Source organism: Camelus ferus, chromosome 6, assembly GCF_009834535.1.
Source record: "Camelus ferus isolate YT-003-E chromosome 6, BCGSAC_Cfer_1.0, whole genome shotgun sequence".
Classification (NCBI taxonomy): Eukaryota; Metazoa; Chordata; class Mammalia; order Artiodactyla; family Camelidae; genus Camelus; species Camelus ferus.
The window spans coordinates 44,215,283-44,242,806 of record NC_045701.1 but is presented as its reverse complement, the minus strand read 5'-3'; the positions used below and the strand labels follow the sequence as shown (position 1 = coordinate 44,242,806).

General features: G+C 37.5%; 2 long non-coding RNA genes across 12 annotated transcripts in view; both read right to left on the bottom strand.

Annotated features, from left to right (window-relative positions):
• The window catches only part of LOC116664242, a 546,043-nt gene that overhangs the window by 323,379 nt on the left and 195,140 nt on the right, over positions 1-27,524 (bottom strand). The window lies entirely within an intron of this gene.
• The window catches only part of LOC116664246, a 45,904-nt gene continuing 31,407 nt past the window's right edge, over positions 13,028-27,524 (bottom strand). The window contains exon 3 of the long non-coding RNA XR_004320665.1: positions 13,028-13,531. This is a non-coding gene — a long non-coding RNA (uncharacterized LOC116664246). The remainder of the gene's footprint in view (positions 13,532-27,524) is intronic.

The following is a 27,524-nucleotide window of genomic DNA, read 5'->3' as shown; positions in this document are numbered from 1 at the left end:
AGATCAAAAGCAATTAGCAGGATGTTCCCTAATAAGCACTTTCAGAAGTTTGTTGGCTGTTTCTGGCAACTACAGTACCCAAACGGTGGGGAGAAATAACACTTTATTACAAGTGTTTGAGGACGTAACAAAAACAGCCTTTTAAAAGTACTTAGCATACTGAGGATCTACTAACCTCCAGAATCCAGAGGATAGGTGGAGTAAGAGAAGTTTTTAAACATCTTTTGGGAAAAAATACATGTGGTAGGACAAAACTATAACATACTTTTTGATTATATGGGTTTGGATAAACAATAGGATAAATAATTTTCCTTAAAATGAGCTATCTGCTTACTATAGAAGTGTTTCATGGGAAAACTGTCCTATATGAAGATGTTTAAGGTATCCTACACCAGTTATACAGAGCATTTCTTACATATCTTAAGTGTAATATACAAAAAAATCATGGAAATCTCAAAACTTAGAATTTTGCAAGTATCAAATCAACATCTTGTAACCAAAAGAATGTTACATTTGTAGAGTGTTTTGGTTATATCAGTGGCTTTTCAATACACCATATAATTTTATCTTCACAAGATGAGGGAAAAGCTCAACAAGGTTGAGAGACTCATCCAAGGCCCCAAAGAGTAAATGGCAGAGCTGAGACTTGAGCATATATCTTCGGACTATAAAATCTTGGTGGTTTTGTACCTTATTCAGTATCTCCTATTGTTCAGAGCTAGTGGATACATTACATGAGAAGTTATGCTTAGCTCAGTTGCCAGGTGAATATGGTTTATCTAGCTGGATTTTTATGCGGTGAAAAGAGCAGTGGGAGTCAAAACAATAAATTCAGATCCTATTATTAAAATTTATTACCCATGGGCACCTCACTTTGCCTTTCCAAACTTCTGTTTCTGCAAATGTAAGAAAAACCCATAAAAAATAATAAGTTACCAAATGTGCTATAAGTCTAATGCAATAATAACTTTTAAATATGCTGGAAAAGTCCTAGAAATATTAAACCTATATTATTTGTATCTAATTCATCTTCACCTCTTCAAAAGCAATTAATACCTTGCTTTGCTTATAATTGGTAATCCACGAATGCTTTGGAGTATGCCAGAATTTCCACACACAAAAGCATCTGTGCTATTTTATTCAAACAACTAGGTCTTTGGAATAATGGTTATATTTAGTTACCATTTTGCTGTTTGAGTGACCAGTATGAATGTTCTGACTACAGTCAGTAATAGGGTCTAGGAACAAAGAAGCTTCTCACTTATTTAAATGTACTTAGAGGTTGAAAAGAAAACCTGGGTCATTCAGATTTGCACAATTTTCTCTATAGGGGCATTTTTGAAAGCCTAGAAAGGAAAAACCCAAAATATGAATTCAAGTCATAAAAATATGAGACCAAAACATAAATTTAGAAGGTCTAGAAAACTGACGAACAAAAAAATTGTAACATCCATAGTGCAAGTAAACATTGAAGAGTTTAATTTGTGTCAGGTGTCCTGCTGAGCTAGTTTCAATCATGATCTCATTAAAACTTCATATAATCCCTGTAGGATAAGTATTATTATAATTCCCATTTCACAGCTGATGCTTCTAGAGGTAAAATGATTTGTTTATTATTCACACGGCTTGAGTGGGCAGAGTTGATACCCAACCCATTTCTATCCACCACACACTAGAGAAGATAGTTTCATTCCTCTTAATGTCTCTGATCCTCGATTCCTGTGGTGTTCTGGCTTGGCACAGTTTCTTCATCTTATCCTTCTCTTTAGAAATTGTTTTACTACTATATCCTAGTACAAACCACATTATATACTAGATATATGCCAATTATTAATCCACATTATATATTGGAATATGTATAGATATACCTAGTGTATATACGCCCAATATGTATCCGACGTATCAACATTTTTCATCCTTCTTTGTCTCATCCAGTTAAGAATCAACAGAGTGATAAAAAATAAATAAAAGTGCAGTTGTCCTTGTCCCAGTCTACAGAAACATTCTCATCCCATCATGATTTGAGGAAAGAATAGGTGATGACTCAGTCTCTCATGAACTGAATACTTAGGTCCCACTTACTATAAGGTACCCTGTAAGCCAGATACAGGCCCAGTCCCTTGAAGAGGAAGTCTGCACCAACACATCCATTACCCACAGCTGCATTCAGCTCCTCACACATGCCAACCCCCTTTCTTGCCTTGGAACCCTTGACTGCTAGAAGCCTCTCTTCAACATCTAGACCTTACTTTAAACACCACAGCCTCAGAAAGGTCTTCCCTGACTTTGCCATCTCCCAAAACATTTGTCTTCATTGTAATCTTTCACAACTTGTAATTGCTTCAAATAGTCACCTCTTTGCTTATTATCCTGAAAGAGATCCTGAAGAATTAAAAATTTTCTATTTAAAGTGTTGTACAACCACCTCCATCTATTTCCAAAACAGTTGCAACACTCCATATTAAACCCCCTTCCAATTCAGCTGTTTCTCCCCACTCCTCCTTCCCCCTTGTCCCTGGCAACCACCAATCTGCATGCTGTCTTTGTGGGTCCATCTATTCCGTATAGTCCATATAAGTGGAGTAATACAATGTGTACCTTTTTCTATCCAGCTTCTCTCACTTAGCATAATGTTTTGGAAGTTCATACACATTGTGTGTGCAGTTTTTGTTCATATTATGATTAAATAATATTCCATTGTCTGTAGGTCATGTATCACAAATTGTTTAACCCATTCATCTATTGATGGACATTTGTACTGTTTATTTTTGGCTATTGTGAATAGTTATGGTTATATAATGTATAAAGAAATGTGTTAGAGATACTTATTAAAGTATTTCTTATTGAAGTATTTTCAGGTTAAAATATAAGTTATCTAGATTTTGCTTTAAAACACTTCAGCCAAAAAACAAGACTGGATGTAGATAAAACAAGATTGGAAAAAATCTTGATAATTACTGAAGCTGGGAGAAGAGCACAGAGGTGCTCATTATACTAATCTCTTTTATGTATGGCTGAAAAACGCTGTAATTGTGTGTGTGTGGTGTTTTTTTGGTTTTTTTTTTTGAAAGTTTTGGAAAACAGAATCTGAATTCAACTTTCGTTTTTATAGTATATTCTGCTAGTATTCCCTCTCATCTCTACTCCCCTCAAAAAATGTCATATGCATAATGAGGGCCATGGCTGTCTAAGGGAGGAGAGTAGTCTGGAAAGTTAATAAAATACTGACTAGACTCTATAGGGAAAATATGATAAAAAATAATTTCTTCCTCATCCAGAAAAACTATCCACAAAGATAGAAAAGAAAAAAATTTAATCACTGAATAAGCATTAAGCCAGAACGTGGTGTACATCACAAGCACTCTACTAAGAGACCACAAAGATACACAGAAACCTCACCTTTCATATAGCCAAGCAGGTGCAACCACTGCATATGTTTTAAGAGAAACAATAGCTAGTTCTCAAGTAAGAGGATTTGACAGCACCATTGTCACACATAATTAATTCCAAATTCACTTAGTGGTTAGGGTGACCATCTATGTTGGCTAATTGGCTTTATCCAAAAGAAAAGCGAACTTCTCATCTCTTTATGACAAGAGGTAGTTTTGCAACTTGGAGGAAGGGGCCAAAGTTAAGCTCTTACCCTGTCATAGAGATGGAAAGTAGGGAAATATCTTCCTTTGATTAATTTCAAAGTTACAGTTCCCAGATCCTAGTTAGAGGCTTATTTAGCTTTTTAAAAGTTCTACATACATTTCAAAGAGATGGAGAATGAACTTACAAGTTTTGTAAATGTTCTAAGAAAAAAGGTGGGGGTGGTCTCTTCCTTATTTTCAACAGGGAAAATTAAGACTGTTATTTTTCATCTATATTTGCTACTATAAGCACTTTGTAGTAGAAAAGACAAAAGAAAAGGCAGATTATCTCATTATAAATCAACACCATGGTGCTGTTTCCAAAATATGTGTAATATCAGCTTATATAAAGGAGTAGACATTTCTTGACTCTTGAATATACTTTTTTTAACCACGTGTTTTGTTTTGAATGGAGGTACAGGGGATTGAACCCAGGAACCCAAGAATGCTAAGCACACGCTCTACCACTGAGCTGTACAAATCCTGCCCCCCAAGAACTAAGTCTGTGGTATACATAACATGCCGGTGACATAGTGCAATGAAGCAGACCTTCTCAAACTTTAATGTGCATTTGAATTACCTGGAGATTTTGTCACAACACCGATTCTGACTCATTAGGTCTGGGGTGCACCTACACTTCTAACAAGTTCTTAGGAAAGCCCCTACTGCTGGTCTTCTACCGTGCATTGAGTATGCAGGTTCTCTACCAGTTATTCTCAAATTAAGCCTCCAAACCCAGCAGTATCAGCTTCACCAGGGAATGTGTTAGACATGCAGATTCCTAGGCCTAGCTCCAGACTACTGAATCAGAAACTACAGCTGACCCTTGAAAAAATACAAGTTTGGACTCCACAGTCCACATATATGTGGATGTTTCTTCATTAGTAAATACAGTAAGATCTGCAGTTGGTGGAACCCATGGGTGCTGAGGGCCAACTGTCAGTTTTATGTGGATTTTCAACTGCATGGAGGGTTGGCACCCTTAACCCCAGCCTCGTTCAAGGACAACTGTAATCTGAATTATAACAAGTCATTCTGATCACTACGACATATGCTATATAATGTGATAACTTCTGCTTAGATTAATGGTTCTTAAATTTAGATGTACATGGGAATCATCAGAAAAAAAATAGGGCTGCTTCCATCCCCAGGCATTCTGATTTAAATGGCATGGGGCAAAACCTAGGAGTTTTAAAATCTCCTGGGGTGAGTCTGATGTGCAGCAAAGTTTGAGCACCACTGAACTAGAACGTAAGCACTAAACCAGTAGAAATTTTTTGTCATTCCTGACTCACAAGGGCCTAGAACAATGTCTGGCACTAGTAGGTATCTCATAAATATTTACTGAATGAATAATGAGTAAAAGGATGAGCAGAAGAACAAAACCCCGAGTTACTCTAAGAACAACTTGCTCGATGATACACAGAGTAAATCTGTCATCTCTCCAATGGGTAATCTGTTTTCAGCTCACAAAGCAATGTAGACCTGACCTTTTTCACCAAAACATATTTGAAATACCTCCTTCACCATCACAGCAACATTTTGAAGCCGGAAAACAGACTCAAAGCTTGAAGATTAAAAAAATCCTCGGAATGAAAAATAAATACAGATATTAGATATAAGAAAAGACAAAACATCAAGCTGGCAAGCTGCACAGAGTACTGAAGACGTAATGCTATAGTACAGACACAAAGAAAAGCTTAGGACCTGAAACTGAGCAGAGAAGGGTAGGATTCTAGACCAAAGAAAAAGAGAAAACGTCTCTTGGCCACCCTTGTTAAAAGCTCCAGAGTGAAGGGAAAAAAATGATGTGAAAACTCCACAGCGTAGTATTCATAGTAGTTGTGGGTAAGCATGTACTGAGTTATAAATATATAGTTATAGATGTGCATATAGTTATCTGCACGTATAGCAAAACAGTTTTATAGAGAAGAGTCACACTCAATTTCAAAACAGAACATTACTGCAACGCTCACTTTTCACAGCACTGTGTGAAAAGAATGCATGTCAACTTTGTTGGGATGTAGGAGCCACAACAGAAACAGGCAAGGGCTCGGCATGCTTTATCAGATGGCCATGTGCTGATTTCAAACTTCTCTGCACTAACTCATTACTCCATGCACTCTCTCGATGCTCAATTAAAAGAGCTCCTCTCCCAAATCACAGTTTCTCAAGGAATGTCTAAATGTCTAATTCAATATTCAAACCAACAAGGGGTTAACTTTTCCAAGGCTTTCTGCAAGTTCCTACAGTACATGAAGAAATTAAGGCTGCCAAAATATAGGGCAATTAGCTGGTACGGCCCAGAAATTAAGCACAGGAAGTTAATCCAGAGAAATCAGTGCACCAGGAAAAGAAACGAGAAACTGGGACTCATTTTCTTGAAAGAGTTTAAAGTGGGGCATTGTGTATAGGAGAAAGAAGGCCAAGTTTCAGGTTTTAGGATTAAGGTACAAAAATCACAGTAAAATAAGCCAAAAGGATAAAAATGCTGAGCTCCCACACTTAAATTTCTTGAATTTCTCTTTATTAAGGGCTCTATTGTTCCCAAGGCTAGAGGCTGAAGAGACTGAAATTTCCATTTAAAGGTAAGTGGTCACAGCTGTGAGGGCCTTGCAGGACCAGGAAACCACACAACACGTTAGCATTTCCCTAACTTCATGGTGATATAAAATAGGCAAAAAAAGGGTCCAAATGGCTCATTAAGGGGAAATTAAAAGGAACGGAATTGGAGGCTGTAAAATGGTTTACTGTAAATATATGAGAATTTCCTCATATACTGAGGTAGTATCATATATTTTATTTAAGGCCTAATATTAGGAAAAACCCCCATACATAAATTACTTTCAAGCTTTTAAAAAATTCCCAGAGCAGAATCATTTGTTCTTTTCCTCCATTTACTGTTATCTTTTGAATTGAAATTTCTTTTCTGTTTAACTTTCCTTGTTCATAACTGAATATACAAAACACTAAATGTAAAAAGTCACAACTCCTGCAGTATCTTATTATCAAAAACCTATTATCTTGAAGAAGGTAGTATAGAAGCTCTATGATTCGGAAAGGAAATTCAAATCCAAAGTTTCTGTAGAGAAGAGTGGGGCCAAGGTGGTGAGGGTACAGCTCAAGTGGCAGAGCATGTGCTTAGCATACTAGGTTCAATCCCCAGCACCTCCTCTAAAAATAAACAACAAACAAACCTAACACTTTAGGCAAGGGCACTTTTCCAGTGAGCTGCTATATTTGGTGCCTAAGCATCCAAACCAGATTAAGGGGTAGAGAATAGATTTCCAAGAGACAGAAATCAAAGTCTGCACTTGTCCTGACTAGGTGCACCCTGTTTGGTGTGGGCGGTCCCGTATCTGAGTGTTGGCTGCAGCACAGGCAGGTTTGCTTGGTGCTCTGCAGAGCACTCATAGTTGTAACAGTAACTTGTCCGAATATGTCAAACTTGAAAGAATGGAATATTTAAGTTAAGAAAAGGACACAAATTCATCATTCATCAGTGTGGTCCAAAAGTGCATTTTATAGACTCCCAGGAAAGAAAATGACATGGGTATATGCGCTCACCCTGCCCCAGGGGGGCACTGGATCCTGCCCTGGCCCCCACCTCCCATCTCCAGAAATAGACTTAAATACAGAGACAGGTAAAATTATATGTCAACACTGGACACTGGAGAAAAATACTGTCTATGTGCCACAAACTTTTAAACAATTCTGCTGAAAAAGTTTCAGATACACCAATAAATTTAAAACTTGTTGCAGATGCCATATTGCCTAACTATTAATTCTTTTCTTCATCTTCACTCCAGATGGCAATATGCCCAGTTTAAAAAGCAAACAATAACAAAATCCCTGTATATTTCCAACCACCCCTTGCAGGCAGAAGTGGCAATGTGACCTGCTTTTCTGGACAACAGACTAAAGCAGAAACCTGTTGAGGCTTTGTGGAAAAGTCTTGCTTTCCCTTCCACCCAGATTCCTTATTCTCTGGCCTGGAATATATTTTTGTGACTGCACTGTCATCAGCCCTAGAGTCTTTTGAGTGGCACACACTATAGAGCACTAATAAAGTCCCAGTTGTTCAAATTATTAGTGCTAGAGAAAACATAGTTGGAAAATGTCATAACACTGGATTTAGCAATGATTCCTTGGATATGAACCAAAAGCACAGACAACAAAATAATAAATTAGACTTCATCAAAATTAAAAACTTTTGTGCCTCTATCAAGGGAGTCTTAAAAAAAATCCACGGGAGATCTCTGAAAATCATAATCTGATAAGAGAATATTTAGAAAGCAGTCGACCCTTGAACAACGTGGTGGTTGGGGGTGTCACATCCACACAGTCAAAACTTCACACATAACTTTATAGTTGGCTCTCCATATCCACAGTTCTGCATCCAACCAGCCATGGACCGATCATGTAGTGCCACATGAAAAAAAAAATCCATGTATAAGTCGACTCACACAGTGCAAACCCGTGTTGTTCAAGGGTCACTGTATATAAAGAACTCCTACAACTCGAAGAAACTATAAATCCAAGTAGAAAATGGGCAAAGGACCTGGACAGACATTTCTCCAAAGACAATATACAAATGGCCAAATAAGCACATCAAAAAACGCTCAGTATCACTAATTATTAGCTCATGGTTTTGATTTTCATTACACTATCATGTCACACCCATTAGAAGAATAGTTATGATAAACAACACACACACAGAAAATAAGTTTTAGTGAGGAGGTGGGGAAATCAGAACCCTCCGCTGGTGGAATGTATAATGGTACAGCCACTGTGGAAAACAGTACTGAGTCCTTCAAAAAAATAAACACAGAATTACCATACGATCCAGCAATTTCACTTCTGGCTATGTATCTCAAAGAAGCGAAGTAGGGACTCTGCACACAACTGTTCACAGAAGCATTATTCACAATAGTCAGAAGGCGGAAACAAGCCAATGCCCATCAAAGGATGAGTGGTCAAACAAAACATGGTATCTACATACAATGGAATATTATTCAGCCTTAAAAGGAATGAAATTTTGACAACTGCTAAAATATGAGCCTTGAACACATTTATGCAAAGTGAAATAAATCAGACACAGAAGGACAAACAATATGATTCCACTTTACATGAGGTGCTTAGAAGAGTCATATTCATAGAGAAAAGTACAATACTAGTGGTTACCAGGGGCTGGAGGGTGGCAGGGAGAAACGGGGAGGTGCTGTTTAATGGATACAGAGTTTTGGTTTAGGATGATGAAAATGTTCTGGAGATGAATAGTTGTGCAGTGAGAATGTACTTAATGCAACTGAACTGTACAGTCAAAAATGATTAAAATGGTCAACTTTGTTATATATATTTTGCCACACAGAAAACATTTTGCCAATTAAAACTTTTTAAAATTTTAATTATTAGACCTTATTAAGATCACATTAGATGCCCCAAATTTCATTCCTACTCACACTCTAATCTTTGCCCAGGGCCCACAGAGAGCTGAGCCTGGCTAGCCTCTTAGATTCATGTGGCCTAAATATACTCTCATGGGTCACAGGGCACCACTTAGTCTCATACTGGCTGTGACTTTGTTAGTTGCATAAAATTTCGGCTCTGGCTTTACATTTCAGAGAGCCCATCTGTCACTTCACCCTGGGTAGATTATATCAAGAAACAAATAAGGAATGAGGGTTCTAAAAAGAACATCACCTTTGTTGGGTGAAGATGAAATTACTATAAATCCAAAGGCCCAAAAAAGTAATTAAATAGGACAGTTCCTGGACCTCAAAAGTTCTATCTTTTTGGAGTCACACCATCTAAGAAATCCAAGAAAACTAGAGTGATGTAAAAATGGGCTTCAGTCTTATTCTCATAACAGAAAAAGCAGTAAAATAAAAAAGAAAGGAAGGGGAAAGGAGAGAGACTGGTTGGTTAAACTTGAGGGAAAAAGATTTCCTTGGAATAAAGGAAAGAGTCTAGATAGATGCTGAAGGAGAAGTAGATGCTGAAGGCAAGAATAGGCAGACATAAAATGTAAAGATGATGCAGCCGTTCTGCTTTGAGAGAGGCTACCACAAAAGAGGAAGATGCTTCAGTTGTTTCCAGATCAGAAATAATGACAAGGGCCACAGACGCATCAGAGGGTGAGCAGTAGGATCTCAAACAGATCAGTCACACACCCCTCCGAGTCTGCGGGAGCTAAAGAATAAGTTAAATAAACGGATTTGAAAGAACATTGAAAAAAATCAGTGTAAAGTTTTCAAAGAATTCTTGGATGTGCTTTCAGATAATAAGAGCTTGCTCTCTTAGAGGATGCGCATGAGAGCTCAGGAATTAAAAATCAGGTTTAAAAAGGCACCTGAGGAGACATAGTGAAGAGCCAGGCAGAGTAACAGTAGATTGAGTCCGAGTCGACTTGATTACTGGTCTGATGGGAGATTATCTGTTGCTGGGATTATATGACTCAGGATGATGAGGGTGGACAAGTTTGCTTGAGAAAAATAGATGTTTTGGGCAGACACAGAACCCTTTAATTTCATCTCCCACTATGGGAGACCCCAGAAATCAATATCTAAAAATTCTACAAAAATAAATACCTGGGCACAAAAGCAAAAGAAGGTAAAAGAAAGACGATACACCAATGCAACGAACAATGTTTATCCTACATTTATTAAAGGGAAAAGAAGACCTGCCTAAGAAGAATAATGAAAGGGGAGGCATAGGAAGAATTGAAGGAAAGATATTAAGACAAAACCCACTACTTAAGAGATGTAGATGAAAGAAATGCTACCCAGATCTGGAACTTTCAGAAGCTGAGCAAAGGCAGTGCCTCTAGGAGAACACGGCTGAGGTGCTGGCCCCCCACAGGGCTCTCTGGGCACAGCCTTCAGTTCAGGACTCAGCTGATTCTCCAGCTGCAACAAGTGTGGGACCAGTGTAAGACACCCCCTAGAAAGCAGGTTGCCCAAATCAAATCCTCTAAGAAGCAGTGTCTGCAGACAAGTGGCCCAGGACTAACAATGCCTGTCCACAAGAGACCATGGAAGTGATGTCACTGCATTAGTGCAGAACTAGGACACAAGAATCACAGTGTTCAGAGGCAAGACAGAAATTAAGACATTTTGAATGTGATAGAAAGGTTTCTCTAATAACATGATGGTGTCTGTGACCACTCTAGATTTCTAGAATTAGAGTAAGAAGGTTACCAATAGGAGAGACGAGAAGTTGCATCTGTCATTCCCCAACCTCCAACCCTCAAGCTCCACTCCCCGCCAAACACGGAAGCCAGTGCTACAGCTCATTCCCTAAATGGATATTTCCCCCCTATTTGAGTTTAAGTTCATAGATTGTGGGTTCTTAAAAATTGCAACAGACTGGAACCTAATACAGGTGAAGTCAAATGTTTTCTCTGCCTGCCTTTTTTCCCTTATTTACCAAGGAGTCTCAATAGTAAAATGGACTGAACTACATTAGAAGCTGGGTGTTTTTGAGGCTAGGTATTTTGTATTCTAAGTTTTGTGGGAAGAGAGTAGCACTGTCATAGAAAAGTGATGAACTTCTGACTCTCCACCTATCATGAATTAGCACCCCAGGCAAGTTCTCCACACACATGTTAAGGAATAGTGCATGAAAATAGTGCATATAAATGCAAAAGGGGATACTAACATAGGCCAAGAAACAACAGGGAAAAGGCGGCTTGGGCCCATGAAGTCCTATCATCACAAAGAGAAGCCTGCAGAGATCAGGCCTAGGGTGTGGCTCTGCGTCCCAGTGGGGCATTCCTCTCCCTTGTCAGTAGAATACACAGGCGGCTTGGTACCAGGCTATCGGGATTTGCAGGGCTGGCTGTATACAAGAGTTCACTGGTAACACCTAAAACCCAGCAGAAGAGGCCTTGGGCCTTGTAACAATCTCACCTGTCAGGAAAGAAACAACATGGTCTCATGGGAAGCAAAGTTGGGTGTAATTCTTCCCATAGGCAGAAGGGGGCCCAGGCCCAGAAAACTCATTAGTCAAGCAATTCTGCTCATTGAACCACATAGATGATAGAATCTTATAGTTCCACTGAAGCTTTAATCCCTTTAAAAAGCAACAGATGAGAGAGAAGCCCTCTTCTGAGGTTCTGAAAAAGCTACGCTTCATCAAGTAGAAGACAGTTTGGTCTACAGCTACTAAAAGAACTTCAAGTCTTCCCAACCATGACAAACCCGTCAATTAAGGCTGATCAAATAAGAAATTGCAAAGCATGAAACTTTCTTCGAAAGTCTAACCCACATAAGCAAGAAAATTTGATTTTCTATTTTAATTCCTTCAGACTTTAATTCTCTTGGACTTTAATTTACAATTGTTCTATGTTATAAAATAACTCCCTTTTTTTTTTCTATGAATGTCTGAGGAAGCCTTAGACAATGATAGCACTTAGCCATTGATTAATACATTTTGATTGGACGCATTCTAGCCTGCATTAAAGAATCCAAAATGTTTTCAGAAGTAACAAAGAATTATAGTCAGTTAACCCACTTTGAACACTAAAAGGCTTTATTATTCAACTTAGGCTCTGAATTAGTGAAGTCTTCAGCTCCCTTTACTAAGCTCCTTTCTAGCTAGGTCATAACCATCAGTGGTTCCATTATAATGTAGCTAAGTTTCTTAAGCTTCAAAATGTTCAAGATCTCTAAATCAGCACTAGATAATAAATTATCTATGAACTGTCTAAGTAGTTCTGCTTGTATTTCAAAGTCAAATATGATTTTTAATAAACTTACCCAGAATTTTTTTGTCAACTAAAATAAGTAACACATTTAAAAATGGCATTTGATATAATTATGTAAGAAATGCATGTAAACACAACCAAATGTGTGTATGCATATGTGGGTGGGTGTATATACACATGCATTCAAAAGATTAACTCGACATACCAACATTTTCACAAAATGAGAAAACAGAACAGTTTCTTAGTTTAAAAAATGCACTTTTTTAAGTCCTTCCTAAAAAGAAAACACACAACAATTAATTGTGATCATCCACATTTAAGTATCCATTTTAAGTTTTCAATGTGATTGTAGTAACAGATGAATTTTATCTTGTACAGAATAACCAAAAATTTATTTAGACTTAGCTCTTATAAACTTAAATTGATAAGAAAGATACTATATTCTCATTACTGGAAAATGTCAATGCTCTGACTTTCTCGTAAAATGTCATCTTGTCTTTGTTTTTCATTTTTAAATAATAATATTAAGAACAAAGAAATCATTTAACACATCTTCACTGAGAAGTTTTGGTAAAAGCCTAGAACTGTCAGAAACTATTACTACAAATGGAGCCTGGTATTTCAAAGGAAAAAGATTTAATTTAATTTCAAGAGATAAATTGAAATAGCAACTATGGAGATGGAAGCTTTGTAATCCTGCTGAAACAGAGGAAGGGCTTTTCATAGTAATTATTTTTACTTTTAATGTACTTCAATTTGAAGAGAAGACATTATCTGTACACCTAGCAAATGTGAGAAAAGAGGAATCCGTGTACAAGTTCGAAAGATGTTAGAGAAACTCATGAGCTATTTCAAGAACTGAAAACTAGGCTTTCTCTGATGTCCCTGAAAATGTAATTCTAAAGAATAGACTTGCTTCCAATTTAAAAAATTCCTAGGTTCGTAACCAACATAGATACTTACATAAATTCCTCCCAAATTTTCTTCCTTTATCCATTATATCTTAGATGCTTGTGGGGATTTTTTTTTTCCCTCAAAAGCAACCAAATCCACTGGGGTACTATAGTCACAGTCAAAAGTCAGGGTTATTATCTGGCGTGGTTCCTGCTTTAACCTGAAGTGGACATGGTCACATTACGTGAAGCTTTTCACTGTCCTTTCTGCCAGTCCATTTTGAAAGAGGTCTGTCCTAGGAGAAGGAGATTAGAATGAATCTTTTGTCCAAAAGCAACATGTGGATGACAATAGAAATAGGGGATTTGTGAGGAAGCAAAAGGATAATTTCATCTGTGACTCTAACAGCAAAGATTCAAAGTATTGAGGGCTTCCTAAATCTGTAGTATATTAGCTTTTTTAATTCCCCAAATGCCAACTTTTGAGATGCAATTAAAATGGAGCTAAAAGCCCCCCGATGCCATAGACCCAGGAAGGTAATTTTAAAACAATTGTCTTTAGACACCAAATATTCAGGTTAACGTCTTTAATTTTTTTTTTTTTCCTGTTCTGTTCACTTGGCAAGAGGGATGACGTAGCAAGTAAAGATCCACAGATAGGAGGACACTCCTAATATTTTGTTGCATGAGAGTCTCCCAAGAGCAAACTGCTTCATTTACAAGGGAGAGGACGTGGTCCCATCAAGGTGATACCCTGGGCCATGTTATATCAAGTCCTAAAATTAGAGCATCTAATGATACATATATTTCAAAGCGGTTAGTGGGTTTGAAATGGTTAACAGTGAAACACAGGAAGTTTAACCATATCCAATAACATGATACAGGCACCTGAGCAAGAAACAGGAGAGGCATGCAGAAGCACACAACAGGGGGAAGACAGACAACTGGAGGGTGTGTTAGAAGGAAACAAAAACTTCCACCAAAAGACAACTGTATAAAGACTGTCCCTATGAACAGAAGTGAAATATGTCCCGAAGCAGAATGGCATGGAGCAAAACCAGTAAGGACACCAAGATGATGATCAGCATAACATCAAGATGAATGGGGTGCACACAACCAAACTACTATTATGATCCATATTCTACGTCCACAACGTGAAAGATCAGGCAGGCAGCAGCCTTTAATAACAGCCACCACTTAGCAAATGCCTACCATGCGCCAGACACCGTCCTAAGTGCTTTATATACGTTTCTTCACGTGATCCTTATGACTGTCCTGCAACCTAGGCATTTTTAGCTCATTTTATAGAAGGACCACTGAAGTTCTGAAGTACTTAAGGAATTTCCTACCAAGCAGTGCTACCACCATTTAGACACAGTGATCTGACTGACTTCAACACCCTGGATCCTGCCCGGGGATCATTCTACTCTTCAGAAACTAGCACTACAGCAAGATTTTGCCTGAACAGTAGTGTGACATGCTGCATTTCCATATTTTAAAATTCATTTAAATATATTTCTCCTCTTGAATAAAGTAGTTGTGATACCTTAAGGACACTATTGCCAAATGAAAACTCTTATTTGAGAATTTTAAAAAATTTAATATCCCTCCAGTCGAGAAAATCCATCCCTATGAAGTATTTTAGAAGCAGAAAATGGAGAGAAGGAATTTTCAACTCCCTTAAAGACACTTGAAATAGTGTTCCTGCTTCTTCTCCTTCCTCCATCCTCTGACGCCTCTGGTGGTCAATGTGAGAATTACAGACATCAGAAAATAGAACATTTTTCATTATAGTTCCTTGGAGATTTTTTTCAACCAAACATAGTAAATGTTCCACATATTAGAGAAAAACAAACATTTCCTGACATTACATAATAAAAAAAAATTGAAAGCAAGTTTTTTTTTTAACAACAAAAATTTTAAAATAATCATATTTGACAGAAAATAGGTTGGATTTGGTTCATAGGCAGATGATGACTTTCTCAATTAGATTAACAGCAAACATTTTCCATAAATTTGTAATTTAATTTTGTTCATCTAAGGTCAAAAATATAGTTAAGAGTCCATGATATGATAAAAGCGTTTTATCAAAAAACATGGCAGTGGCAAAGGTATACTGAAATTAACAATAGTCCCCAATGCTTTTGAACATGTAGAATAAACAAGGTACCAGTAGCAACAGCTATAATTAATAGCCATTTAATCAGTATTGATAAATTATATTTTAGAATCCTCCCAGAAACTGAGAAAATAGTCATAATGACTGAATAACAAATACTTCTGTAAGTTGAGGATTTCCACCCTCAATTCTTGGCTTTCACAAAGAAAAAAAAATTATATTGAAACAAAACCTAACCAAACTGTCAGCCAATTGCCAACTTAAAAATTTATAAGGTTGGATCACTGTGATTTTTAGCATATAATCTGGAAAGAGTTCAAAGAATCAAATGACCTACTATGCCAGTCAAAAAGCAAAATCAAACTAGATTTTCCAAGCAGATTTAATATAAGGAATTGGTTTCACTGTTAGCGCTTTGGGGTGGGGGCGAGAAGTTGAAGTTAACTCAGAGATAACTGCAGGGAGCATCTACAGCCTCAAGGGTCGAGAGTATAAACGGGCAAGAGGGAGGTTTAACACACCTTCAGAAAGGGGGCCCCGTGGAGCCGGTGCACAGACCTTTGAGGAGGAAGGAGTACTCTGCAACCACTGTGGTATCTCTTAGGAGGAGTGAGGCACAGCAGGGCAGCTTCCAAGAGCACAGAAAGAAACTAGAGGATCAGCCAACTGCATTTGGAGTGACACGGACACATAAACACAGAGAAGACAGGAAGGAGTTACCCTTTCCCTGCCCTCAGAGGGGTCTGGGAAATACACTACCTCTGGGTGTGGTTCTCTTCTCCGTCCCCAATTTCTTATCCCTCACCTCCTGTCTTCCCCATAGACTCTTTCCTTTTCTATTCCAATTTCTCCTACTCTCTTTGATTTAAAAAAAAATCGTATTTTGTCAACTTTCCTTACTTTTCCCCCAGATAGTGATTCTATTCAGTGAGTAAAAGTTGTCATCTCATCAGTTTAAAAAAATCACCTTTCTTGGAGTCTCCTGTCACAAAAAGCTTCTGACCTTGCTGCTGCCCTAACCCCACAAGGAAGTGTGTCCCAAGCTGAGAAAGTACCGTGCTGAAACATAAGTGCTGCAAGTGTATGAACATTTCCATGGCCTTGCAAAGACCAGATCTTTTAAACAGCTTCTCCAGAAAATATGATAATGAAAGTTAATCCTTCAAGAATGGATTAGTGACTACAGAATAATCAGGAGAACAAATTGTTCTATTAAGTAACTTGGCAGTTAATTAGCTTCAGTATCTGCCTAATGCCACTCACCAAAACCTGCCAAATGAGAATTGTCTAAAGGTAAGAAGTTGCATCATTTCCAGAAATCCCTCATGCAAAAGGCAACCATACTTTACAATGGGTAAATGCTCTTTATAGAACTTCTTAAATATTAGTCCTTTAACTCTCATTTTTATCCAAATGATCTATCCAGTGGAACTTCACATCAACATTCGGTTGCCGCAATATAATTATTATCACTATCAATGTAACTGCTCATTTCCAAAACCACTTAATTGCCAGGATAAATAAATTTACTCAAAACTATGTACAACAATATAAGCATTTACATTTTTCTTCTTAAATTTTCTTTAGCCAAAAAAACCCAAAACTATACTACTTTAAAAGCTAGAGACAAGTCTCCCTCTGCAGGTTGCTGCACCTGAAGTAAGCGGGAGAACACATCACACTCCATCTCATACACTGAACGTCGGTCTCAGAGATTCATCCTGTGATAGCACAACAGGTAATTTCTCGGTCAGATGTTCTCCTCGCGTCACCCACATAGGGAGATTAGAAATAAGCATCAGATGCTTTGAGGCCGAGACTACACCATCTTCACCAGGAAGCAAAAGGTGAAATGGTCTAGGCGTCTGTAATTCATTTCACTATAATTACATTTCATTGCCGGTGGCTTCCCCAGTAATTAAAAGCACAGTGTCAGTATTAAACAAGAGCTATGAGAAAATGTCAGCTCCCTCAAAGAACATCAAATTAGAGTAGGAAAGGCTGTCACAAGTTTGCTCCCTGAGTGAGTATCAGAATATTTGGATGAATACTTACACTTCTAATGTTGTAAAATGGAATCATCTGTGCTGAGATTTTTAAATTTTGTTCATCTTAGGTCAAATGGGAATATTTAAAAAAAAGGACTGTCAGGCACATCTCTAGTGTTTAATATTCCAATATTTGTTGAATGAATAAATCAACAGCACAAAAATGTCATAACTTGAGTCAGAGTGGTATGCTCTCAGAAGTAAAATACTTCCAAGTATTTGGGATAGAATCCCTTTTCAAGTTCATAGCAGCTCCTTGTTACTATAAGGCTATATTTTGCTCACATTGCTTTACCACTGAATGTCAATCAAGGGAGACACTAATTTTAGAAAACCCAGGGCAGAGATAACCAATGATCCATTCTTCAGTGGCAGCAAAAGGTTGGCAAACAGGAATATTCAGAAGACATGCACTAGTCTGAGGAAATGCTAGGTATTCAAAATGTTGGCAGGAAAAAAAAAACAGTATTTGCCCCAGAAAATATTTAGTTAACAGCTAAATAATATCTATAATAATGAAAATCATTTGTTTCCTTAAAAAAAAGAAAATCAAATGTCACCTCACCAAACATCTTGCAAGCAATACATTCTCTACCTTATCAATTATTTGTACTTCTTCCCCTCTAATTCATGGAGAGAGAAGCAAGATTAAATGTCCATCCACTAACGACCAGATAAAGAAGCTGTGGTATATTTGTACAATGGAATACTACTCAACCATAAAAAATAACAAAATAATGCCATTTGCAACAACATGGATGGCCCTGGAGAATATCATTCTAAGTGAAGTAAGCCATAAAGAAAAGGAAAAATACTATATGGTATCATTTGTGTGTGGAATCTAAAAAAAAAAAAAAAGGATAAATGAACTTATTTATAAAACAGAAACAGACTCACCAATATAGAAAACAAACTTATGGTTGTCAGGGGGGAAAGGGGTAAGAAGGGATAAACTGGGAGTTCGAGATTTGCGGATACTAACTACTATATATATATATATAATAGATAAACAAGTTTATACCATATAGCACAGGGAACTATATACAGTATCTTGTAGTAACCTATAATGAAAAAGAATATGAAAACGAACATATGTATGTATATGTATGACTGAAACATTATACTTTACACTGAAACTGACACATTGTAAACTGACTATACTTCAATAAAAAAATTAGCTATCACAATAAAAAAAGAAATAAGCAAGAATTGCTGATATTTGTATCTCACTGAATTTAACAGTAAATGACTAGTCTGTACATCTCTGAACTATTGAAATGATTTTTTTTTTTAACTTGACCTGTCTGTAAACATCCCACTAAACCATGTTCCACATTGAAGTCAGTTGTTTTAAATTCATTTTAACCAGCGTTCTCCAACACAGTGGATAGCTAAACTCTCGGGTCAGTTATTACATCGTTTAAATAATTTTCATTTAATTATTTAAAACTGTTGAATTTCCTCACTTAAATTGTGCACAAAACAATTACGTTTAGGCCTTAATTAGGTTTCCAATAGGCAATACAAAAATGTATTAAATGCTCCCACCTTGTGCTAAGCATCTCAAATAGCCTATGCTGCTTATGTGCTGGCTGTACCATTAATTTTTAATAAAATGTGATGAGGCATTGCCCACCTGTCTTGGAAGGCTGAAGCTGTGCTACACAATCCCTTTGCTTTTCAACCAACACACTTACTTACCCAGCTGCTGGGAATTTCTTCTGTTGACTGTTTACAACTCACCGCTGAGTCTTTACCTAGGCCTTATCTTCATCCAAAAGCTGTTTCCTTGACCTTGGACAAGGACAGATTTGCATCCACAGCCATACCAAAGCAACTGCCATTTATACAGCCTCTTATTGCAGGATCCTGTTATCCCCACCATCATCAGGAAACCAAGCTCTCTGACAGCACTGCCTACCAATAGTTCAGGCCCACAGGGAAGAGAGCTTCTCTGCCCTTCTCACCAGAATACTCTCAATTGCTTTGGTGAGTGGAGTGTCTTCTGGGCCATCTTGCAGGAACATAGTCAGCTGGCGTTTTGCTTTTTTTTTTCCCCCTTTGTAGTACATTCACAACAGCATGCCCACTTTCTCTGAGCCTTTTTATCATCCACTATGGCAATGCTAGGGTTTCTAGTCTGGTCCACTGACACATCAATGACATGTAACCACTTCAGACTGACTTTGTGGAAAAAGAGGGGAGACAGTGGACAGATGGCCCAGAGATTGACTGATCCTATTCTACAACTATACCATCCAGAAACTGCTGGCTTGATAACAACTAAAGAGTCTTTTGAAAAAGTATCCTTGCCACCATCTTAGAGATGATATCCTACAAGACATGAATCCAATAACCAGGATACAAGTGTAGCATAAATAAATGACCGTTAGGGTGCTGTGTTCCCAGCTCCTAGAAAACATGGATCAGGGGAACAAAGGATAAAAGCAGAAGTGGCCCACTTACCATCATTCCCAGGATGACTTGGGGAAGTGTGTGCTTCCGGTGCTACAACTCCAAATTCTGTGGATTTACAGGTCTTGCTTCCACCAGGGGATATAACAAGGCTTCTATTACATTTTAAGTACATATTCTACCTAGTCTGAGGTTTCTTGTGCCAAAAGATGGTGACAAGGAGTTACCATCCTGATGAGATAATTATTCTGATCTTTAAGGTCACAGAATAGAGGCAGAGAATAACACGTCTAGCATACAGATAATCCACTAGGATGCTTGTCAGTACTCCCTGCCCCAGTTTTGACAGTAAATGGACACGTGAAGGAGGCACTCTGAGAAAAACATCCCCTGGGATGGACTGGGTGACTTTACCATGTAAGCCAAATGACCAACAGTGGCATTAGCTGAAGATACGAAGAATAGAATGAGTAGTGTAAAAGATTTTGGTATGCTGAGGCTTTCTGGGTTTTTTGTTTTGCATAGTCCTGAGACTGGGGCTATATAGTACATATCTAAAACTTCCTCTTATCAATTTCCCCTGGTAAAAGAGACCAACTAGAATTCTAGAGATTGTCTCAGATGATGTGAACTTATTACATAGATCAAATGGATTTGAGTGGAGCATTGTCCGTGGATTCTATGGTACACCTTGAGTAACCATCAAGACACTCCCTTCAGGACCCAGTCACTCACTTCCCTAGCAGCTGGTAGTGTTTCCCACTCAGGGTTCACAGCTGAGTCCTTCCCTAGGAACTTTTATCTACTATCAGGATAAAAATTTGTATCTACTCACAGGATATCACCTCCAAGATAATCCCATCACGGAGGGCAGCCCACACCTCACTGCCCTCCGTGATGGGTTGATTCAGAGACACAAAAGTCTGGCCCCCTTGCCTCATTTCAGGACTCTAAAGGGAACTTGGTGTTCCCCTGTGATTGGCTAAGGCCTTTTCTGCAACTGTATCATTGTTCAGCTTCTTCCTCTGCTCAATCCTGGCTTTCACTCTCTCACAGAACCCCAAGTTGCCGAAAGCATTCCACAACAAACTCTCCACAGGCAAATCCCCACCTCAGAGTCTGTTCCTTGAGTAACTTAACAAAAGCAAAGACGTGATGACTACACCACCACACAGTTTGTATTTTATAGTTTACAAAGCATTTGTGACCATGTCACAATCTCATCACAATTCCAGGAGGTAGGATGAGTAGCTTTTGTTATTCCCACCTTGTAAATGATAAAACTCAATTTCATAGTTTAATAATTTCCCAAGCACACGGGAAACATTAGTTGCTTATATTCCATCTCATTTGAGAAAAATATGAACGTGACCCAGATTTAGGTAAGAATAGTCAGAGCTAAAATACAGGTATTCTGAAAACAAGCATTCTGATTTCTACTTCAGTGCACCAGAAAATAGTGATAATGATTTACATGACAGAATTGACCAGTTATTTTATACGATTAAGTGATTCATTCCAAATAATTACATAATAACCAAAGTCAACATCACTTAGAATTATTAATCCTTTTTTCAAGAAGGATCAGATCAATCAAAATGAGCTAGCACTGCACTAAATTTGAGAATCTTCTAAACTGATCTCCCCACATTGCTCTGGGAAGCATTAAACATCCTTAAAGATACAAATTAACTTGGAGAACAACCTGAAGTTGCATATATGTGAGGCCAGGTGATCATTCATCTGGACAATGTCTGCCCATCTCTCAGACGTGCTCCTGCCCCCATGTTGGCCAGAGTGAACTCTGCATATCTATCCAATATTTTGAGTCAGACCATTTTAAGCATTGTACCTAATGTGGTGAAAACATTTTAGTTCTTTTATGTAATGAAATGACAGACAGTTAATTTACATAGATGCCATCTTCAAGAGGAGAATTTTTCTGGTCATATTTTTGCTTGACAAGCATATGGAAAACAGGTCTACAGGAATGCTGTTTCTCTCACTGTTCAGTTCTCAAGGTTGCATTCCTTCCAGTGCCTCCACTATAGCAAAAACTGGTATGGAACTACTCTTGGAATGCTCCAGAACTCAAAGCCCATTTTTAAAAGTCACAGAATATTTTTAATTTGCATTTTTGTAATGAATCTCAATCCTATAAATGTGTGTTTGGTTTTTAAAAAACAAACAAAAGGCAGTTTCAGCCAAGCATACTGAATAAAGCAAAGGTGCTGGTATAATCTGCCAAGAAGGTCCTGTGAGGAACTTCTCAAAACTGCTCATTCTGTGTGAAGCACAGGAATAGAAGTCACATTCTCTAGAAGTCCTTAGAAAAGAAAACTTGTCCCCTTAATGGAAATGGACCCTACTAGTCTGCTTAATTCTGTGTTCAAAGGGAATCTCATCTCTTCCCTCCCTCCCTGAATCACCAGTGGTATTAACTGTAAACTGGCAGAAAGGGAGTGAGGGTTATTCAGTCCCCTCACTCAGAAATACAAATAAAGAGCAGCCATTCAATAAGATATCTAGTGACTCATTAATGGCATTTGTAAGGGCTTTGCAAAATTCCGGAACATCCGTCACTTCTCCCTATTAGCTGGATCACTCCCTGCCTTCTTTCCCAACGCATCAGGAATAGCAGCAGGAAAACTGCAGAGGGAAGCAGGGTTTGTGCAAAGAGGGAAATCCAAGTATTACACTGGGTGGTAACAGCAACCCAAAAATGGGCCAACAGGTTAGTCCCAGAGCCTGGTAGAAAGCAAGCAAGTCTGTGGGGAGAGGGGAAAGGAGGGGAGGAGGAGGGAAGGGAACTTTTTTTTTTAATACAAGACCTGTTTCTACTAATTCCCACTGAACCATTTATAGTCAGTAGCATGCTCTGCAAATACTGGGTGTTTTGAGACATGTTTTTGTGTGGCTTAAAATTTAACCCTAGAAATGTGTATTTCCTGTCTCTGAAACTATCATTATCTATGTAGCTAATGTAAGATATCTATCTGTTCGTTAGATCACATTTTTTTCACAAGTTTATGCAGCTTTTATCTTTAGCTCATCTGTTAGAAGAGGGCATCAAACCCCTTTGGAAAGTTTGATCAAACTTGTGATCTTTTTTCAGTGATGTAACAAAAATCACTCATTTGATGAGTGAGGGAGTCAACAGTTCTCAGTTGTTACATATCTCAAAAGTAACTTAGACATATCAATGTACCCTCATGAAAACTACTTAAGTTCTGTTCCATAGAGTTTCTAGATATTAAACAGTTGTGCATTAGAGATGAGGTGGGGAGCAGCTGTGCATGTTCACCAGAGGTTGATGAACCAGGATAATGCTTCCTGTATTGAAGTGCAACAAAGCTTACAGACGCTCAATTAGCCGCTTTGCATATTTCTAACCTGCTATGTCAGGGCTAGAGGGCAAAGACACAGCATGTCCCTACACTTCTCTGAAACCATTCTGTTTTTATTTCTATTAAAAAGTAGAACTTATCTCCCCTTCTGTAATTTTGTTTTGAAACAAATAGAAACTGACAGTTATTGCCAGAGTTAAGGACAAAAGAAAAATTACTAAGTTTTGAATCATCACTTGTTATATCCTGAAATAAATCTCCAAGAAAGAGCTCAGTCACCTATACCAGTTTCATTATCAGATACTTGTTTTAGTAGTTTTGGTAGTTTTTCTCAAATTTCCCTTCCAAGACTGTAGAAAAAAAAAAAAAAAAAAAACTCAATGAAGATAATAACTTACAGCTTACAGTGAACAAGATGAAACTTTCTTAACACTTTATTTTTAAGCAATATCAGAACCAAACGGAGGAACAGAGATTCAAAGTATCTCAATAAACATCAGTATTTTGTCAAAGTCTCTAAATTCCTAGAACATTAATAAGAAACATTTGTTTTGTATCATTAGATTTTCAATCCACAGAAAGATACGTAGCACTTCATTAAATCTTAATTCTTAGGTTCTTTCAGGAAATTTTGACATCATTAGAAAGATTGTAGTCACTGTTTGAATCCTCTGGGATTTAAGAATATCACTGAACTCTATTCATTAAAACCAAAACTGTTCTAATTCTTCTGCAGCCCAAAGGCTCAAGTTTACCAAATCACATTTACATTTGGATGTTTCATTTTTCACATTAGCTTACTTGTCCTCTAAATAAGTGCTGTAATCCAGTTAAGGCCGTTAGTTTGCATGATAATGAAAAGGTTATACTTCAGATTCCAGATTATGTTCACAGACAGTCTCCTTTCTCAGTCTTTGAGGTGGATATTTATCGTTTGGGGAGAGACAACACAAACTCCTTTCCTATTTGTGGAGACTTCTTTATTGGCAATAATACTGATGGGATAAAGTATCCCAGCTTTCACCATGGAGGCTTCAGGAAGGAGGTAGCCTCGGGTCCCTGGGATTTAGGACAAAAGCATGGGAAGTAGGCTCAGCTACTCAGATACCTGACATTCTTCCCCAGGACTCTGGATCTTGGGAGAAGACTGCGAAGACACTGAGCAAGTTTAGAAACCAGTCGTGTGAAGTGACTGGATTATGGTTTCTGCTGTCTGTGGTCACTGCCTGTTTTCTAAGCCACGCTCTCTACCTGTGTATTGAAGGTGTGAGCTATCTAACATTTGTAATAAACGTACTTTCAACTTAAAATTATCCGGTCAATTTTTGTTACTGGCAACCAAGAACCCTGATTGACAGTCTTAGAAAATGGCTGATTTTTTTAAAAAATCTTACATTTTCTTTTTTTTTTTTTTTTTTTTTTTGCATGTTGGAACAATATTAAGGTGACCCTCGAGCATCTTCGTTTGACCACTTGGGAATTACAGGATCTATTCCATTGGACTTGGAGCATAAGCTGAGCTCTGGATTCTCTAAATACCCAATTCTTCACTCTTCATGTTTTTATTGTCTAAAAATGTGATTTTTTTTTTACTATACTGTGTATAAGAAACCTATGTATACCAGAAGCCTAGTTTTTTGTTTTAATTTTTCCTATTTTATTAGAAAACTTAAAGATTGCCCTCTTTTCTTCTCTAGGTATTGCGTTTCTTTGATAATAATGAAGTTTCTATATTCTGCCATTACTCCTTGGTTTGTTCCCTCAATATTTTTTCATAAATGTTGCAATGGACTTCTGCTTCATTGCTCTTAATGATCTTTACTTCACTTCTCCATTAATTTCCATTAAAATAACATTCCCTAAGCCATGTTCCAAAGAAGTTTCTATAAATAAGTGCAGTGAACGCCGAGTTAACTAGACAACAAAGTTACACAAGTTGTTCTCTGCACCCCTTCTCAGAGCCTTTAATACACTAATGTGCTTTGTGAATCTCTAAGAGGAAGATATAACAGTGTTTTCCTAAGACCATTTGCTCTTGGAATGAATTTGCCCAGGGTAACTTTCAGTATGATTCCTCAGAGCATGGGTTTTAAAAATGCCACACTGGAGGGAGCTTTCTAGAATACAGAAAAGATCATATATACCTTCCCTATTAAAGTTCTTCAATGGTGTTTCATCATTTATCTTAGTAAGGATCAGCGAACTATAGCCTGTAGGTCAAATTCGACCTAGAGATTGTTTCTGTACAGCCTGTGAGCTAAGAATTGTTTTTAATTTTTTCAATGTTTAGAAAAAAGAAATTAGATTTCATGATATGTAGAAATTACATAAAATTCAAATTTCAATATCCATAAAGTGTTTAGGGTGCAGCCATGCTCATTCACATACTGTCCATGGCTATTTTAATGCTACATTGACAAAGTTGTCCTTGTGACAGACTGTATGGCCCACACAACCTAAAATATTTTACTCCTGGCTTATTGCAGAAAAAAGTATGTTGACCCCTGTACTATAGGATAAAGTATAGATTCCTTACTAAGCAAAAGACCCTTTAAAATCTAGCGCATGCCCGCCTACCTATTCAGACTAGTCGCCTATGCTCCTCTACCTGTGTTTGAAACCCAAAAAAAACAGCTTGGAGTTACACTAGCTCACATTTCCAAGTTTTTAACATATGGTTCTCCCTTTTCCCAAGGCCTCCCTCCCCTTCCCCTAATCCTTGACAAATTTCTACCCCTTTTTCAAGATTCAAAGTGTTTCAGCATCAGATCATGTTGTTCTGAGTATGAGAATTGCCTTAACCCTCACCATTCTCTTTTCTGATTTCTATGCACTGTTAAGTTACTTATCACATTGATTTGTGAATGCTTGTTTAGCGCTTTCTCATTGAATCATGGCTTCCTGGAGGACAGAAACATCATCATATTCACCTGTGTATCCCCGGTGCAAAACATAGTGATTGGCCTGTGCATGATAACTAGTGTGAGGGGAAAGGGAAAAAGGGAAGGAGAAAGAAAGGGGGAAAAAAAAGTAGTTGGGGGAGGGAAAAGGAAGATGACAAGGGAGAAAAAGAAAACAAAAACTGTTTTGCTTCAGAGTGTAGTTCATTTGCTAGTGCAAAAATTCTGCTTATCCAGGATTTAATTCTGCTCCTGAATAGTTTATGATTAGAATAGTCGAAGGGGGTTATTTTACATTCTAAAGGCCATTTGTTAGATGTACTTAATGTCTGTTGACAAAATACATATTTACTATGCAACATTAGTGACCACTTATTTTTCTTTATATGTTATGACATTTTATCAATTCTTTCAAAAACTCATTTTGCCTCTAATAATGTGAAAAATATAGTCTTCTAGGTTAACATTTAATCTCTCATACTTATTAGTTTAGATTATACATAATCCTTAAAATTATTCATAGAATTTTGGACACAGGGTTTGAAACAAGACTGTTAACTAGTTTTTAACAAATTTGCAAAATGTCTTTTTTTTTTTTAGAGATACTAGGTACTCAAATAACAAAAATTAGAAGGCATTTTTTTTTCCTGTAACAACAAAACCATTTTAATTCCATATCAAAAGGAGATTTCTCAGTTTACCAAACTCAAAGCACCGTATTTTGGCTTTTCTCAAGAAAGCCACTTCACCAGATGTTTGAAGGTTCTTGTGTACACATCTGTGCTTTCAGAGAAATTTATTGACCACATTTACTGAAAAAATAGCCCTTCAGCAAGGGAATGTAAATTTCACGCTGAAAACTTTCATACACTTAACGAAACTTAGTACTAAATTAATTCTTTAAATCATTGATTAAAGTGGCCAAGCTTTCATAAATAACATTTCCAAAAACCTTCAACTAAAAGATCATTTTGATACAGCAGAAATACAAACCCCAGGCGAAGAATAGCAATGCCCCAAATTGTACAAACGTAAGAAACTACTCAGCATTTCTGCATAACGATGCATGACCTACCTTGGTATGCACTGCTCCACAGAGCACCCTAAGACTCAGAGGCTCTTAGCCCAGTGGTAGCTTCCTTGTGGCATATTTTTCAGATCCTGCGAATGAGCAGCAATACTTACATGCAGGTCAGAGCACAACAGGGTAATAATAAAACACACTTAATGGGAAAACACCAGACATTTATGCATCTGACATTTCACATGTTTTCCTGACAGAAAGATCAACTACAGTATTTTTCAGTGAGAAATCAGATACTTGGAAACCCTAAGTTTATTTATAAACCAAAATGTCAGTCTACTAATAATAGGATTTATTAAAATGTCAAAATGTTCCTTCCCACATTTAAATTATACCACCTCTAAACTAGGAAGTAATACTCCTGGAAGTGCTCAAG